Source organism: Schistocerca cancellata, unplaced genomic scaffold, assembly GCF_023864275.1.
Source record: "Schistocerca cancellata isolate TAMUIC-IGC-003103 unplaced genomic scaffold, iqSchCanc2.1 HiC_scaffold_1144, whole genome shotgun sequence".
Lineage (NCBI taxonomy): Eukaryota > Metazoa > Arthropoda > Insecta > Orthoptera > Acrididae > Schistocerca > Schistocerca cancellata.
In genome coordinates this window covers 4,090,847-4,106,769 of record NW_026047143.1, presented here as the reverse complement: position 1 = coordinate 4,106,769, position 15,923 = coordinate 4,090,847, and the positions used below count along the sequence as shown (strand labels likewise).

General features: G+C 55.0%; 16 non-coding genes across 16 annotated transcripts; all 16 read left to right on the top strand.

The window, feature by feature from the left end:
• Window positions 1–609: 609 nt before the first annotated feature.
• On the top strand, window positions 610–728 carry LOC126159786 (5S ribosomal RNA). The gene has a single exon (XR_007534623.1). It is a non-coding gene; the product is annotated as a 5S ribosomal RNA (ribosomal RNA).
• Window positions 729–1,567: 839 nt separating this feature from the next.
• Window positions 1,568–1,686, top strand: LOC126159784 (5S ribosomal RNA). Its single transcript, XR_007534622.1, has one exon. It is a non-coding gene; the product is annotated as a 5S ribosomal RNA (ribosomal RNA).
• An 839-nt stretch (window positions 1,687–2,525) lies between these two features.
• Window positions 2,526–2,644, top strand: LOC126159783 (5S ribosomal RNA). Its single transcript, XR_007534621.1, has one exon. It is a non-coding gene; the product is annotated as a 5S ribosomal RNA (ribosomal RNA).
• Window positions 2,645–3,483: 839 nt separating this feature from the next.
• Window positions 3,484–3,602, top strand: LOC126159723 (5S ribosomal RNA). The gene has a single exon (XR_007534568.1). It is a non-coding gene; the product is annotated as a 5S ribosomal RNA (ribosomal RNA).
• Window positions 3,603–4,443: 841 nt separating this feature from the next.
• On the top strand, window positions 4,444–4,562 carry LOC126159782 (5S ribosomal RNA). Its single transcript, XR_007534620.1, has one exon. It is a non-coding gene; the product is annotated as a 5S ribosomal RNA (ribosomal RNA).
• Window positions 4,563–5,401: 839 nt separating this feature from the next.
• LOC126159752 (5S ribosomal RNA) lies at window positions 5,402–5,520 on the top strand. Its single transcript, XR_007534596.1, has one exon. It is a non-coding gene; the product is annotated as a 5S ribosomal RNA (ribosomal RNA).
• An 840-nt stretch (window positions 5,521–6,360) lies between these two features.
• Window positions 6,361–6,479, top strand: LOC126159751 (5S ribosomal RNA). The gene has a single exon (XR_007534595.1). It is a non-coding gene; the product is annotated as a 5S ribosomal RNA (ribosomal RNA).
• An 841-nt stretch (window positions 6,480–7,320) lies between these two features.
• Window positions 7,321–7,439, top strand: LOC126159643 (5S ribosomal RNA). Its single transcript, XR_007534493.1, has one exon. It is a non-coding gene; the product is annotated as a 5S ribosomal RNA (ribosomal RNA).
• Window positions 7,440–8,278: 839 nt separating this feature from the next.
• Window positions 8,279–8,397, top strand: LOC126159642 (5S ribosomal RNA). Its single transcript, XR_007534492.1, has one exon. It is a non-coding gene; the product is annotated as a 5S ribosomal RNA (ribosomal RNA).
• An 839-nt stretch (window positions 8,398–9,236) lies between these two features.
• LOC126159781 (5S ribosomal RNA) lies at window positions 9,237–9,355 on the top strand. The gene has a single exon (XR_007534619.1). It is a non-coding gene; the product is annotated as a 5S ribosomal RNA (ribosomal RNA).
• An 844-nt stretch (window positions 9,356–10,199) lies between these two features.
• On the top strand, window positions 10,200–10,318 carry LOC126159779 (5S ribosomal RNA). Its single transcript, XR_007534617.1, has one exon. It is a non-coding gene; the product is annotated as a 5S ribosomal RNA (ribosomal RNA).
• An 839-nt stretch (window positions 10,319–11,157) lies between these two features.
• Window positions 11,158–11,276, top strand: LOC126159640 (5S ribosomal RNA). Its single transcript, XR_007534491.1, has one exon. It is a non-coding gene; the product is annotated as a 5S ribosomal RNA (ribosomal RNA).
• An 839-nt stretch (window positions 11,277–12,115) lies between these two features.
• LOC126159639 (5S ribosomal RNA) lies at window positions 12,116–12,234 on the top strand. The gene has a single exon (XR_007534490.1). It is a non-coding gene; the product is annotated as a 5S ribosomal RNA (ribosomal RNA).
• An 839-nt stretch (window positions 12,235–13,073) lies between these two features.
• On the top strand, window positions 13,074–13,192 carry LOC126159778 (5S ribosomal RNA). Its single transcript, XR_007534616.1, has one exon. It is a non-coding gene; the product is annotated as a 5S ribosomal RNA (ribosomal RNA).
• An 839-nt stretch (window positions 13,193–14,031) lies between these two features.
• On the top strand, window positions 14,032–14,150 carry LOC126159638 (5S ribosomal RNA). The gene has a single exon (XR_007534489.1). It is a non-coding gene; the product is annotated as a 5S ribosomal RNA (ribosomal RNA).
• An 840-nt stretch (window positions 14,151–14,990) lies between these two features.
• Window positions 14,991–15,109, top strand: LOC126159637 (5S ribosomal RNA). The gene has a single exon (XR_007534488.1). It is a non-coding gene; the product is annotated as a 5S ribosomal RNA (ribosomal RNA).
• The last annotated feature ends 814 nt before the right edge of the window (window positions 15,110–15,923 follow it).

The window sequence follows — 15,923 nt, the reverse complement described above, 5'->3', positions numbered from 1 at the left end:
TGTGTAGGAGTGTAGAGTTCCAAATTTGATTTGTAACCACGAATTTATTCCTTAGTCGTCTCGTCTCGTCTCGTCTCGTCTCGTCCCGCAGACGTTTGTCGTGCTTGCGCTGTCATATGGACCACGACCCGAGCGGCAGCGAGCGGCAGTCGAGCAGAGTCGGGACAAGTCGGGACGGGGACAGGGACAGGGATAGGAATGGTGCGAATGCACTGCAAACTACGCAGACACCTGGTGTGAGGCGAGGCGAAGCGAGGAAGCCCACATCGCTACCAGTGGCGCCCTCCAGCACGATAATGCCACACCCCGCACAGGCCCTCCGCTGAACACCAGGGACAAGATGCGTCCTCCGCTAGTGTCGAAGGCTGCACGCGCCCAGCAAATGACAGGGGGTGCAACGAGCAGCAGTGCGTCTCACACACGCGGCGGTGCGCCCGCCAATTCGGCCGTCGCTCTGCTGGGACGCCGGGCGCGCCTCCCCGCGCCGTCCTCGAGGAACTGGCGGTTGCGGAAGGAAGCGCTTTCGTCAAATGCGGCCGAAAACTAACATTTTGTGTGTTGGGAGAAAAGCCGAACGCGAATTCTGCCGTGCTCCTACATTAGATGAGCGCCAACGGCCATACCATGATGAATACACCGGTTCTCGTCCGATCACCGAAGTTAAGCATCATCGGGCCCGGCTAGTACTTGGATGGGTGACCGCCTGGGAAACCCGGGTGCTGTTGGCTCCCTTCCTTTTCTTTTTTTTTGTTATGTCGCCAGCCCAATTTTCAAACTACCTTTCTGTTGTGACAAAGATGCTTCCTTAAGCCTTTTAAACTACTGTACTGGTACGAAAATGCAGTAGTTAACTCAGTTTGAGGGAGAATGTGCTAACCAAGTTTGCCAAGAAGACTTTGAAAACGACAAAACAGTACGAATCGGCAGGTGATTTCTGAAATACGTCACCGCCTATTGTTGTGTAGGAGTGTAGAGTTCCAAATTTGATTTGTAACCACGAATTTATTCCTTAGTCGTCTCGTCTCGTCTCGTCTCGTCTCGTCCCGCAGACGTTTGTCGTGCTTGCGCTGTCATATGGACCACGACCCGAGCGGCAGCGAGCGGCAGTCGAGCAGAGTCGGGACAAGTCGGGACGGGGACAGGGACAGGGATAGGAATGGTGCGAATGCACTGCAAACTACGCAGACACCTGGTGTGAGGCGAGGCGAAGCGAGGAAGCCCACATCGCTACCAGTGGCGCCCTCCAGCACGATAATGCCACACCCCGCACAGGCCCTCCGCTGAACACCAGGGACAAGATGCGTCCTCCGCTAGTGTCGAAGGCTGCACGCGCCCAGCAAATGACAGGGGGTGCAACGAGCAGCAGTGCGTCTCACACACGCGGCGGTGCGCCCGCCAATTCGGCCGTCGCTCTGCTGGGACGCCGGGCGCGCCTCCCCGCGCCGTCCTCGAGGAACTGGCGGTTGCGGAAGGAAGCGCTTTCGTCAAATGCGGCCGAAAACTAACATTTTGTGTGTTGGGAGAAAAGCCGAACGCGAATTCTGCCGTGCTCCTACATTAGATGAGCGCCAACGGCCATACCATGATGAATACACCGGTTCTCGTCCGATCACCGAAGTTAAGCATCATCGGGCCCGGCTAGTACTTGGATGGGTGACCGCCTGGGAAACCCGGGTGCTGTTGGCTCCCTTCCTTTTCTTTTTTTTTGTTATGTCGCCAGCCCAATTTTCAAACTACCTTTCTGTTGTGACAAAGATGCTTCCTTAAGCCTTTTAAACTACTGTACTGGTACGAAAATGCAGTAGTTAACTCAGTTTGAGGGAGAATGTGCTAACCAAGTTTGCCAAGAAGACTTTGAAAACGACAAAACAGTACGAATCGGCAGGTGATTTCTGAAATACGTCACCGCCTATTGTTGTGTAGGAGTGTAGAGTTCCAAATTTGATTTGTAACCACGAATTTATTCCTTAGTCGTCTCGTCTCGTCTCGTCTCGTCTCGTCCCGCAGACGTTTGTCGTGCTTGCGCTGTCATATGGACCACGACCCGAGCGGCAGCGAGCGGCAGTCGAGCAGAGTCGGGACAAGTCGGGACGGGGACAGGGACAGGGATAGGAATGGTGCGAATGCACTGCAAACTACGCAGACACCTGGTGTGAGGCGAGGCGAAGCGAGGAAGCCCACATCGCTACCAGTGGCGCCCTCCAGCACGATAATGCCACACCCCGCACAGGCCCTCCGCTGAACACCAGGGACAAGATGCGTCCTCCGCTAGTGTCGAAGGCTGCACGCGCCCAGCAAATGACAGGGGGTGCAACGAGCAGCAGTGCGTCTCACACACGCGGCGGTGCGCCCGCCAATTCGGCCGTCGCTCTGCTGGGACGCCGGGCGCGCCTCCCCGCGCCGTCCTCGAGGAACTGGCGGTTGCGGAAGGAAGCGCTTTCGTCAAATGCGGCCGAAAACTAACATTTTGTGTGTTGGGAGAAAAGCCGAACGCGAATTCTGCCGTGCTCCTACATTAGATGAGCGCCAACGGCCATACCATGATGAATACACCGGTTCTCGTCCGATCACCGAAGTTAAGCATCATCGGGCCCGGCTAGTACTTGGATGGGTGACCGCCTGGGAAACCCGGGTGCTGTTGGCTCCCTTCCTTTTCTTTTTTTTTGTTATGTCGCCAGCCCAATTTTCAAACTACCTTTCTGTTGTGACAAAGATGCTTCCTTAAGCCTTTTAAACTACTGTACTGGTACGAAAATGCAGTAGTTAACTCAGTTTGAGGGAGAATGTGCTAACCAAGTTTGCCAAGAAGACTTTGAAAACGACAAAACAGTACGAATCGGCAGGTGATTTCTGAAATACGTCACCGCCTATTGTTGTGTAGGAGTGTAGAGTTCCAAATTTGATTTGTAACCACGAATTTATTCCTTAGTCGTCTCGTCTCGTCTCGTCTCGTCTCGTCCCGCAGACGTTTGTCGTGCTTGCGCTGTCATATGGACCACGACCCGAGCGGCAGCGAGCGGCAGTCGAGCAAAGTCGGGACAAGTCGGGACGGGGACAGGGACAGGGATAGGAATGGTGCGAATGCACTGCAAACTACGCAGACACCTGGTGTGAGGCGAGGCGAAGCGAGGAAGCCCACATCGCTACCAGTGGCGCCCTCCAGCACGATACTGCCACACCCCGCACAGGCCCTCCGCTGAACACCAGGGACAAGATGCGTCCTCCGCTAGTGTCGAAGGCTGCACGCGCCCAGCGAATGACAGGGGGTGCAACGAGCAGCAGTGCGTCTCACACACGCGGCGGTGCGCCCGCCAATTCGGCCGTCGCTCTGCTGGGACACCGGGCGCGCCTCCCCGCGCCGTCCTCGAGGAACTGGCGGTTGCGGAAGGAAGCGCTTTCGTCAAATGCGGCCGAAAACTAACATTTTGTGTGTTGGGAGAAAAGCCGAACGCGAATTCTGCCGTGCTCCTACATTAGATGAGCGCCAACGGCCATACCATAATGAATACACCGGTTCTCGTCCGATCACCGAAGTTAAGCATCATCGGGCCCGGCTAGTACTTGGATGGGTGACCGCCTGCGAAACCCGGGTGCTGTTGGCTCCCTTCCTTTTCTTTTTTTTTTTGTTATGTCGCCAGCCCAATTTTCAAACTACCTTTCTGTTGTGACAAAGATGCTTCCTTAAGCCTTTTAAACTACTGTACTGGTACGAAAATGCAGTAGATAACTCAGTTTGAGGGAGAATGTGCTAACCAAGTTTGCCAAGAAGACTTTGAAAACGACAAAACAGTACGAATCGGCAGGTGATTTCTGAAATACGTCACCGCCTATTGTTGTGTAGGAGTGTAGAGTTCCAAATTTGATTTGTAACCACGAATTTATTCCTTAGTCGTCTCGTCTCGTCTCGTCTCGTCTCGTCCCGCAGACGTTTGTCGTGCTTGCGCTGTCATATGGACCACGACCCGAGCGGCAGCGAGCGGCAGTCGAGCAGAGTCGGGACAAGTCGGGACGGGGACAGGGACAGGGATAGGAATGGTGCGAATGCACTGCAAACTACGCAGACACCTGGTGTGAGGCGAGGCGAAGCGAGGAAGCCCACATCGCTACCAGTGGCGCCCTCCAGCACGATAATGCCACACCCCGCACAGGCCCTCCGCTGAACACCAGGGACAAGATGCGTCCTCCGCTAGTGTCGAAGGCTGCACGCGCCCAGCAAATGACAGGGGGTGCAACGAGCAGCAGTGCGTCTCACACACGCGGCGGTGCGCCCGCCAATTCGGCCGTCGCTCTGCTGGGACGCCGGGCGCGCCTCCCCGCGCCGTCCTCGAGGAACTGGCGGTTGCGGAAGGAAGCGCTTTCGTCAAATGCGGCCGAAAACTAACATTTTGTGTGTTGGGAGAAAAGCCGAACGCGAATTCTGCCGTGCTCCTACATTAGATGAGCGCCAACGGCCATACCATGATGAATACACCGGTTCTCGTCCGATCACCGAAGTTAAGCATCATCGGGCCCGGCTAGTACTTGGATGGGTGACCGCCTGGGAAACCCGGGTGCTGTTGGCTCCCTTCCTTTTCTTTTTTTTTGTTATGTCGCCAGCCCAATTTTCAAACTACCTTTCTGTTGTGACAAAGATGCTTCCTTAAGCCTTTTAAACTACTGTACTGGTACGAAAATGCAGTAGTTAACTCAGTTTGAGGGAGAATGTGCTAACCAAGTTTGCCAAGAAGACTTTGAAAACGACAAAACAGTACGAATCGGCAGGTGATTTCTGAAATACGTCACCGCCTATTGTTGTGTAGGAGTGTAGAGTTCCAAATTTGATTTGTAACCACGAATTTATTCCTTAGTCGTCTCGTCTCGTCTCGTCTCGTCTCGTCCCGCAGACGTTTGTCGTGCTTGCGCTGTCATATGGACCACGACCCGAGCGGCAGCGAGCGGCAGTCGAGCAAAGTCGGGACAAGTCGGGACGGGGACAGGGACAGGGATAGGAATGGTGCGAATGCACTGCAAACTACGCAGACACCTGGTGTGAGGCGAGGCGAAGCGAGGAAGCCCACATCGCTACCAGTGGCGCCCTCCAGCACGATACTGCCACACCCCGCACAGGCCCTCCGCTGAACACCAGGGACAAGATGCGTCCTCCGCTAGTGTCGAAGGCTGCACGCGCCCAGCGAATGACAGGGGGTGCAACGAGCAGCAGTGCGTCTCACACACGCGGCGGTGCGCCCGCCAATTCGGCCGTCGCTCTGCTGGGACACCGGGCGCGCCTCCCCGCGCCGTCCTCGAGGAACTGGCGGTTGCGGAAGGAAGCGCTTTCGTCAAATGCGGCCGAAAACTAACATTTTGTGTGTTGGGAGAAAAGCCGAACGCGAATTCTGCCGTGCTCCTACATTAGATGAGCGCCAACGGCCATACCATAATGAATACACCGGTTCTCGTCCAATCACCGAAGTTAAGCATCATCGGGCCCGGCTAGTACTTGGATGGGTGACCGCCTGGGAAACCCGGGTGCTGTTGGCTCCCTTCCTTTTCTTTTTTTTTTGTTATGTCGCCAGCCCAATTTTCAAACTACCTTTCTGTTGTGACAAAGATGCTTCCTTAAGCCTTTTAAACTACTGTACTGGTACGAAAATGCAGTAGATAACTCAGTTTGAGGGAGAATGTGCTAACCAAGTTTGCCAAGAAGACTTTGAAAACGACAAAACAGTACGAATCGGCAGGTGATTTCTGAAATACGTCACCGCCTATTGTTGTGTAGGAGTGTAGAGTTCCAAATTTGATTTGTAACCACGAATTTATTCCTTAGTCGTCTCGTCTCGTCTCGTCTCGTCTCGTCCCGCAGACGTTTGTCGTGCTTGCGCTGTCATATGGACCACGACCCGAGCGGCAGCGAGCGGCAGTCGAGCAGAGTCGGGACAAGTCGGGACGGGGACAGGGACAGGGATAGGAATGGTGCGAATGCACTGCAAACTACGCAGACACCTGGTGTGAGGCGAGGCGAAGCGAGGAAGCCCACATCGCTACCAGTGGCGCCCTCCAGCACGATACTGCCACACCCCGCACAGGCCCTCCGCTGAACACCAGGGACAAGATGCGTCCTCCGCTAGTGTCGAAGGCTGCACGCGCCCAGCGAATGACAGGGGGTGCAACGAGCAGCAGTGCGTCTCACACACGCGGCGGTGCGCCCGCCAATTCGGCCGTCGCTCTGCTGGGACACCGGGCGCGCCTCCCCGCGCCGTCCTCGAGGAACTGGCGGTTGCGGAAGGAAGCGCTTTCGTCAAATGCGGCCGAAAACTAACATTTTGTGTGTTGGGAGAAAAGCCGAACGCGAATTCTGCCGTGCTCCTACATTAGATGAGCGCCAACGGCCATACCATAATGAATACACCGGTTCTCGTCCAATCACCGAAGTTAAGCATCATCGGGCCCGGCTAGTACTTGGATGGGTGACCGCCTGGGAAACCCGGGTGCTGTTGGCTCCCTTCCTTTTCTTTTTTTTTTTGTTATGTCGCCAGCCCAATTTTCAAACTACCTTTCTGTTGTGACAAAGATGCTTCCTTAAGCCTTTTAAACTACTGTAATGGTACGAAAATGCAGTAATTAACTCAGTTTGAGGGAGAATGTGCTAACCAAGTTTGCCAAGAAGACTTTGAAAACGACAAAACAGTACGAATCAGCAGGTGATTTCTGAAATACGTCACCGCCTATTGATGTGTAGGAGTGTAGAGTTCCAAATTTGATTTGTAACCACGAATTTATTCCTTAGTCGTCTCGTCTCGTCTCGTCTCGTCTCGTCCCGCAGACGTTTGTCGTGCTTGCGCTGTCATATGGACCACGACCCGAGCGGCAGCGAGCGGCAGTCGAGCAGAGTCGGGACAAGTCGGGACGGGGACAGGGACAGGGATAGGAATGGTGCGAATGCACTGCAAACTACGCAGACACCTGGTGTGAGGCGAGGCGAAGCGAGGAAGCCCATATCGCTACCAGTGGCGCCCTCCAGCACGATAATGCCACACCCCGCACAGGCCCTCCGCTGAACACCAGGGACAAGATGCGTCCTCCGCTAGTGTCGAAGGCTGCACGCGCCCAGCGAATGACAGGGGGTGCAACGAGCAGCAGTGCGTCTCACACACGCGGCGGTGCGCCCGCCAATTCGGCCGTCGCTCTGCTGGGACACCGGGCGCGCCTCCCCGCGCCGTCCTCGAGGAACTGGCGGTTGCGGAAGGAAGCGCTTTCGTCAAATGCGGCCGAAAACTAACATTTTGTGTGTTGGGAGAAAAGCCGAACGCGAATTCTGCCGTGCTCCTACATTAGATGAGCGCCAACGGCCATACCATAATGAATACACCGGTTCTCGTCCGATCACCGAAGTTAAGCATCATCGGGCCCGGCTAGTACTTGGATGGGTGACCGCCTGGGAAACCCGGGTGCTGTTGGCTCCCTTCCTTTTCTTCTTTTTTGTTATGTCGCCAGCCCAATTTTCAAACTACCTTTCTGTTGTGACAAAGATGCTTCCTTAAGCCTTTTAAACTACTGTAATGGTACGAAAATGCAGTAATTAACTCAGTTTGAGGGAGAATGTGCTAACCAAGTTTGCCAAGAAGACTTTGAAAACGACAAAACAGTACGAATCGGCAGGTGATTTCTGAAATACGTCACCGCCTATTGTTGTGTAGGAGTGTAGAGTTCCAAATTTGATTTGTAACCACGAATTTATTCCTTAGTCGTCTCGTCTCGTCTCGTCTCGTCTCGTCCCGCAGACGTTTGTCGTGCTTGCGCTGTCATATGGACCACGACCCGAGCGGCAGCGAGCGGCAGTCGAGCAAAGTCGGGACAAGTCGGGACGGGGACAGGGACAGGGATAGGAATGGTGCGAATGCACTGCAAACTACGCAGACACCTGGTGTGAGGCGAGGCGAAGCGAGGAAGCCCACATCGCTACCAGTGGCGCCCTCCAGCACGATACTGCCACACCCCGCACAGGCCCTCCGCTGAACACCAGGGACAAGATGCGTCCTCCGCTAGTGTCGAAGGCTGCACGCGCCCAGCGAATGACAGGGGGTGCAACGAGCAGCAGTGCGTCTCACACACGCGGCGGTGCGCCCGCCAATTCGGCCGTCGCTCTGCTGGGACACCGGGCGCGCCTCCCCGCGCCGTCCTCGAGGAACTGGCGGTTGCGGAAGGAAGCGCTTTCGTCAAATGCGGCCGAAAACTAACATTTTGTGTGTTGGGAGAAAAGCCGAACGCGAATTCTGCCGTGCTCCTACATTAGATGAGCGCCAACGGCCATACCATAATGAATACACCGGTTCTCGTCCGATCACCGAAGTTAAGCATCATCGGGCCCGGCTAGTACTTGGATGGGTGACCGCCTGGGAAACCCGGGTGCTGTTGGCTCCCTTCCTTTTCTTTTTTTTTGTTATGTCGCCAGCCCAATTTTCAAACTACCTTTCTGTTGTGACAAAGATACTTCCTTAAGCCTTTTAAACTACTGTACTGGTACGAAAATGCAGTAGTTAACTCAGTTTGAGGGAGAATGTGCTAACCAAGTTTGCCAAGAAGACTTTGAAAACGACAAAACAGTACGAATCGGCAGGTGATTTCTGAAATACGTCACCGCCTATTGTTGTGTAGGAGTGTAGAGTTCCAAATTTGATTTGTAACCACGAATTTATTCCTTAGTCGTCTCGTCTCGTCTCGTCTCGTCTCGTCCCGCAGACGTTTGTCGTGCTTGCGCTGTCATATGGACCACGACCCGAGCGGCAGCGAGCGGCAGTCGAGCAGAGTCGGGACAAGTCGGGACGGGGACAGGGACAGGGATAGGAATGGTGCGAATGCACTGCAAACTACGCAGACACCTGGTGTGAGGCGAGGCGAAGCGAGGAAGCCCACATCGCTACCAGTGGCGCCCTCCAGCACGATAATGCCACACCCCGCACAGGCCCTCCGCTGAACACCAGGGACAAGATGCGTCCTCCGCTAGTGTCGAAGGCTGCACGCGCCCAGCAAATGACAGGGGGTGCAACGAGCAGCAGTGCGTCTCACACACGCGGCGGTGCGCCCGCCAATTCGGCCGTCGCTCTGCTGGGACGCCGGGCGCGCCTCCCCGCGCCGTCCTCGAGGAACTGGCGGTTGCGGAAGGAAGCGCTTACGTCAAATGCGGCCGAAAACTAACATTTTGTGTGTTGGGAGAAAAGCCGAACGCGAATTCTGCCGTGCTCCTACATTAGATGAGCGCCAACGGCCATACCATGATGAATACACCGGTTCTCGTCCGATCACCGAAGTTAAGCATCATCGGGCCCGGCTAGTACTTGGATGGGTGACCGCCTGGGAAACCCGGGTGCTGTTGGCTCCCTTCCTTTTCTTTTTTTTTGTTATGTCGCCAGCCCAATTTTCAAACTACCTTTCTGTTGTGACAAAGATGCTTCCTTAAGCCTTTTAAACTACTGTACTGGTACGAAAATGCAGTAGTTAACTCAGTTTGAGGGAGAATGTGCTAACCAAGTTTGCCAAGAAGACTTTGAAAACGACAAAACAGTACGAATCGGCAGGTGATTTCTGAAATACGTCACCGCCTATTGTTGTGTAGGAGTGTAGAGTTCCAAATTTGATTTGTAACCACGAATTTATTCCTTAGTCGTCTCGTCTCGTCTCGTCTCGTCTCGTCCCGCAGACGTTTGTCGTGCTTGCGCTGTCATATGGACCACGACCCGAGCGGCAGCGAGCGGCAGTCGAGCAAAGTCGGGACAAGTCGGGACGGGGACAGGGACAGGGATAGGAATGGTGCGAATGCACTGCAAACTACGCAGACACCTGGTGTGAGGCGAGGCGAGGCGAGGCGAGGAAGCCCACATCGCTACCAGTGGCGCCCTCCAGCACGACACTGCCACACCCCGCAGAGGCCCTCCGCTGAACACCAGGGACAAGATGCGTCCTCCGCTAGTGTCGAAGGCTGCACGCGCCCAGCAAATGACAGGGGGTGCAACGAGCAGCAGTGCGTCTCACACACGCGGCGGTGCGCCCGCCAATTCGGCCGTCGCTCTGCTGGGACGCCGGGCGCGCCTCCCCGCGCCGTCCTCGAGGAACTGGCGGTTGCGGAAGGAAGCGCTTTCGTCAAATGCGGCCGAAAACTAACATTTTGTGTGTTGGGAGAAAAGCCGAACGCGAATTCTGCCGTGCTCCTACATTAGATGAGCGCCAACGGCCATACCATGATGAATACACCGGTTCTCGTCCGATCACCGAAGTTAAGCATCATCGGGCCCGGCTAGTACTTGGATGGGTGACCGCCTGGGAAACCCGGGTGCTGTTGGCTCCCTTCCTTTTCTTTTTTTTTGTTATGTCGCCAGCCCAATTTTCAAACTACCTTTCTGTTGTGACAAAGATGCTTCCTTAAGCCTTTTAAACTACTGTAATGGTACGAAAATGCAGTAATTAACTCAGTTTGAGGGAGAATGTGCTAACCAAGTTTGCCAAGAAGACTTTGAAAACGACAAAACAGTACGAATCAGCAGGTGATTTCTGAAATACGTCACCGCCTATTGATGTGTAGGAGTGTAGAGTTCCAAATTTGATTTGTAACCACGAATTTATTCCTTAGTCGTCTCGTCTCGTCTCGTCTCGTCTCGTCCCGCAGACGTTTGTCGTGCTTGCGCTGTCATATGGACCACGACCCGAGCGGCAGCGAGCGGCAGTCGAGCAGAGTCGGGACAAGTCGGGACGGGGACAGGGACAGGGATAGGAATGGTGCGAATGCACTGCAAACTACGCAGACACCTGGTGTGAGGCGAGGCGAAGCGAGGAAGCCCATATCGCTACCAGTGGCGCCCTCCAGCACGATAATGCCACACCCCGCACAGGCCCTCCGCTGAACACCAGGGACAAGATGCGTCCTCCGCTAGTGTCGAAGGCTGCACGCGCCCAGCGAATGACAGGGGGTGCAACGAGCAGCAGTGCGTCTCACACACGCGGCGGTGCGCCCGCCAATTCGGCCGTCGCTCTGCTGGGACACCGGGCGCGCCTCCCCGCGCCGTCCTCGAGGAACTGGCGGTTGCGGAAGGAAGCGCTTTCGTCAAATGCGGCCGAAAACTAACATTTTGTGTGTTGGGAGAAAAGCCGAACGCGAATTCTGCCGTGCTCCTACATTAGATGAGCGCCAACGGCCATACCATAATGAATACACCGGTTCTCGTCCGATCACCGAAGTTAAGCATCATCGGGCCCGGCTAGTACTTGGATGGGTGACCGCCTGGGAAACCCGGGTGCTGTTGGCTCCCTTCCTTTTCTTCTTTTTTGTTATGTCGCCAGCCCAATTTTCAAACTACCTTTCTGTTGTGACAAAGATGCTTCCTTAAGCCTTTTAAACTACTGTAATGGTACGAAAATGCAGTAATTAACTCAGTTTGAGGGAGAATGTGCTAACCAAGTTTGCCAAGAAGACTTTGAAAACGACAAAACAGTACGAATCGGCAGGTGATTTCTGAAATACGTCACCGCCTATTGTTGTGTAGGAGTGTAGAGTTCCAAATTTGATTTGTAACCACGAATTTATTCCTTAGTCGTCTCGTCTCGTCTCGTCTCGTCTCGTCCCGCAGACGTTTGTCGTGCTTGCGCTGTCATATGGACCACGACCCGAGCGGCAGCGAGCGGCAGTCGAGCAAAGTCGGGACAAGTCGGGACGGGGACAGGGACAGGGATAGGAATGGTGCGAATGCACTGCAAACTACGCAGACACCTGGTGTGAGGCGAGGCGAAGCGAGGAAGCCCACATCGCTACCAGTGGCGCCCTCCAGCACGATACTGCCACACCCCGCACAGGCCCTCCGCTGAACACCAGGGACAAGATGCGTCCTCCGCTAGTGTCGAAGGCTGCACGCGCCCAGCGAATGACAGGGGGTGCAACGAGCAGCAGTGCGTCTCACACACGCGGCGGTGCGCCCGCCAATTCGGCCGTCGCTCTGCTGGGACACCGGGCGCGCCTCCCCGCGCCGTCCTCGAGGAACTGGCGGTTGCGGAAGGAAGCGCTTTCGTCAAATGCGGCCGAAAACTAACATTTTGTGTGTTGGGAGAAAAGCCGAACGCGAATTCTGCCGTGCTCCTACATTAGATGAGCGCCAACGGCCATACCATAATGAATACACCGGTTCTCGTCCGATCACCGAAGTTAAGCATCATCGGGCCCGGCTAGTACTTGGATGGGTGACCGCCTGGGAAACCCGGGTGCTGTTGGCTCCCTTCCTTTTCTTTTTTTTTGTTATGTCGCCAGCCCAATTTTCAAACTACCTTTCTGTTGTGACAAAGATACTTCCTTAAGCCTTTTAAACTACTGTACTGGTACGAAAATGCAGTAGTTAACTCAGTTTGAGGGAGAATGTGCTAACCAAGTTTGCCAAGAAGACTTTGAAAACGACAAAACAGTACGAATCGGCAGGTGATTTCTGAAATACGTCACCGCCTATTGTTGTGTAGGAGTGTAGAGTTCCAAATTTGATTTGTAACCACGAATTTATTCCTTAGTCGTCTCGTCTCGTCTCGTCTCGTCTCGTCCCGCAGACGTTTGTCGTGCTTGCGCTGTCATATGGACCACGACCCGAGCGGCAGCGAGCGGCAGTCGAGCAGAGTCGGGACAAGTCGGGACGGGGACAGGGACAGGGATAGGAATGGTGCGAATGCACTGCAAACTACGCAGACACCTGGTGTGAGGCGAGGCGAAGCGAGGAAGCCCACATCGCTACCAGTGGCGCCCTCCAGCACGATAATGCCACACCCCGCACAGGCCCTCCGCTGAACACCAGGGACAAGATGCGTCCTCCGCTAGTGTCGAAGGCTGCACGCGCCCAGCAAATGACAGGGGGTGCAACGAGCAGCAGTGCGTCTCACACACGCGGCGGTGCGCCCGCCAATTCGGCCGTCGCTCTGCTGGGACGCCGGGCGCGCCTCCCCGCGCCGTCCTCGAGGAACTGGCGGTTGCGGAAGGAAGCGCTTACGTCAAATGCGGCCGAAAACTAACATTTTGTGTGTTGGGAGAAAAGCCGAACGCGAATTCTGCCGTGCTCCTACATTAGATGAGCGCCAACGGCCATACCATGATGAATACACCGGTTCTCGTCCGATCACCGAAGTTAAGCATCATCGGGCCCGGCTAGTACTTGGATGGGTGACCGCCTGGGAAACCCGGGTGCTGTTGGCTCCCTTCCTTTTCTTTTTTTTTGTTATGTCGCCAGCCCAATTTTCAAACTACCTTTCTGTTGTGACAAAGATGCTTCCTTAAGCCTTTTAAACTACTGTACTGGTACGAAAATGCAGTAGTTAACTCAGTTTGAGGGAGAATGTGCTAACCAAGTTTGCCAAGAAGACTTTGAAAACGACAAAACAGTACGAATCGGCAGGTGATTTCTGAAATACGTCACCGCCTATTGTTGTGTAGGAGTGTAGAGTTCCAAATTTGATTTGTAACCACGAATTTATTCCTTAGTCGTCTCGTCTCGTCTCGTCTCGTCTCGTCCCGCAGACGTTTGTCGTGCTTGCGCTGTCATATGGACCACGACCCGAGCGGCAGCGAGCGGCAGTCGAGCAAAGTCGGGACAAGTCGGGACGGGGACAGGGACAGGGATAGGAATGGTGCGAATGCACTGCAAACTACGCAGACACCTGGTGTGAGGCGAGGCGAAGCGAGGAAGCCCACATCGCTACCAGTGGCGCCCTCCAGCACGATACTGCCACACCCCGCACAGGCCCTCCGCTGAACACCAGGGACAAGATGCGTCCTCCGCTAGTGTCGAAGGCTGCACGCGCCCAGCAAATGACAGGGGGTGCAACGAGCAGCAGTGCGTCTCACACACGCGGCGGTGCGCCCGCCAATTCGGCCGTCGCTCTGCTGGGACACCGGGCGCGCCTCCCCGCGCCGTCCTCGAGGAACTGGCGGTTGCGGAAGGAAGCGCTTTCGTCAAATGCGGCCGAAAACTAACATTTTGTGTGTTGGGAGAAAAGCCGAACGCGAATTCTGCCGTGCTCCTACATTAGATGAGCGCCAACGGCCATACCATAATGAATACACCGGTTCTCGTCCGATCACCGAAGTTAAGCATCATCGGGCCCGGCTAGTACTTGGATGGGTGACCGCCTGGGAAACCCGGGTGCTGTTGGCTCCCTTCCTTTTCTTTTTTTTTTGTTATGTCGCCAGCCCAATTTTCAAACTACCTTTCTGTTGTGACAAAGATGCTTCCTTAAGCCTTTTAAACTACTGTACTGGTACGAAAATGCAGTAGATAACTCAGTTTGAGGGAGAATGTGCTAACCAAGTTTGCCAAGAAGACTTTGAAAACGACAAAACAGTACGAATCGGCAGGTGATTTCTGAAATACGTCACCGCCTATTGTTGTGTAGGAGTGTAGAGTTCCAAATTTGATTTGTAACCACGAATTTATTCCTTAGTCGTCTCGTCTCGTCTCGTCTCGTCTCGTCCCGCAGACGTTTGTCGTGCTTGCGCTGTCATATGGACCACGACCCGAGCGGCAGCGAGCGGCAGTCGAGCAGAGTCGGGACAAGTCGGGACGGGGACAGGGACAGGGATAGGAATGGTGCGAATGCACTGCAAACTACGCAGACACCTGGTGTGAGGCGAGGCGAAGCGAGGAAGCCCACATCGCTACCAGTGGCGCCCTCCAGCACGATAATGCCACACCCCGCACAGGCCCTCCGCTGAACACCAGGGACAAGATGCGTCCTCCGCTAGTGTCGAAGGCTGCACGCGCCCAGCGAATGACAGGGGGTGCAACGAGCAGCAGTGCGTCTCACACACGCGGCGGTGCGCCCGCCAATTCGGCCGTCGCTCTGCTGGGACACCGGGCGCGCCTCCCCGCGCCGTCCTCGAGGAACTGGCGGTTGCGGAAGGAAGCGCTTTCGTCAAATGCGGCCGAAAACTAACATTTTGTGTGTTGGGAGAAAAGCCGAACGCGAATTCTGCCGTGCTCCTACATTAGATGAGCGCCAACGGCCATACCATAATGAATACACCGGTTCTCGTCCGATCACCGAAGTTAAGCATCATCGGGCCCGGCTAGTACTTGGATGGGTGACCGCCTGGGAAACCCGGGTGCTGTTGGCTCCCTTCCTTTTCTTCTTTTTTGTTATGTCGCCAGCCCAATTTTCAAACTACCTTTCTGTTGTGACAAAGATGCTTCCTTAAGCCTTTTAAACTACTGTAATGGTACGAAAATGCAGTAATTAACTCAGTTTGAGGGAGAATGTGCTAACCAAGTTTGCCAAGAAGACTTTGAAAACGACAAAACAGTACGAATCGGCAGGTGATTTCTGAAATACGTCACCGCCTATTGTTGTGTAGGAGTGTAGAGTTCCAAATTTGATTTGTAACCACGAATTTATTCCTTAGTCGTCTCGTCTCGTCTCGTCTCGTCTCGTCCCGCAGACGTTTGTCGTGCTTGCGCTGTCATATGGACCACGACCCGAGCGGCAGCGAGCGGCAGTCGAGCAAAGTCGGGACAAGTCGGGACGGGGACAGGGACAGGGATAGGAATGGTGCGAATGCACTGCAAACTACGCAGACACCTGGTGTGAGGCGAGGCGAAGCGAGGAAGCCCACATCGCTACCAGTGGCGCCCTCCAGCACGATACTGCCACACCCCGCACAGGCCCTCCGCTGAACACCAGGGACAAGATGCGTCCTCCGCTAGTGTCGAAGGCTGCACGCGCCCAGCGAATGACAGGGGGTGCAACGAGCAGCAGTGCGTCTCACACACGCGGCGGTGCGCCCGCCAATTCGGCCGTCGCTCTGCTGGGACACCGGGCGCGCCTCCCCGCGCCGTCCTCGAGGAACTGGCGGTTGCGGAAGGAAGCGCTTTCGTCAAATGCGGCCGAAAACTAACATTTTGTGTGTTGGGAGAAAAGCCGAACGCGAATTC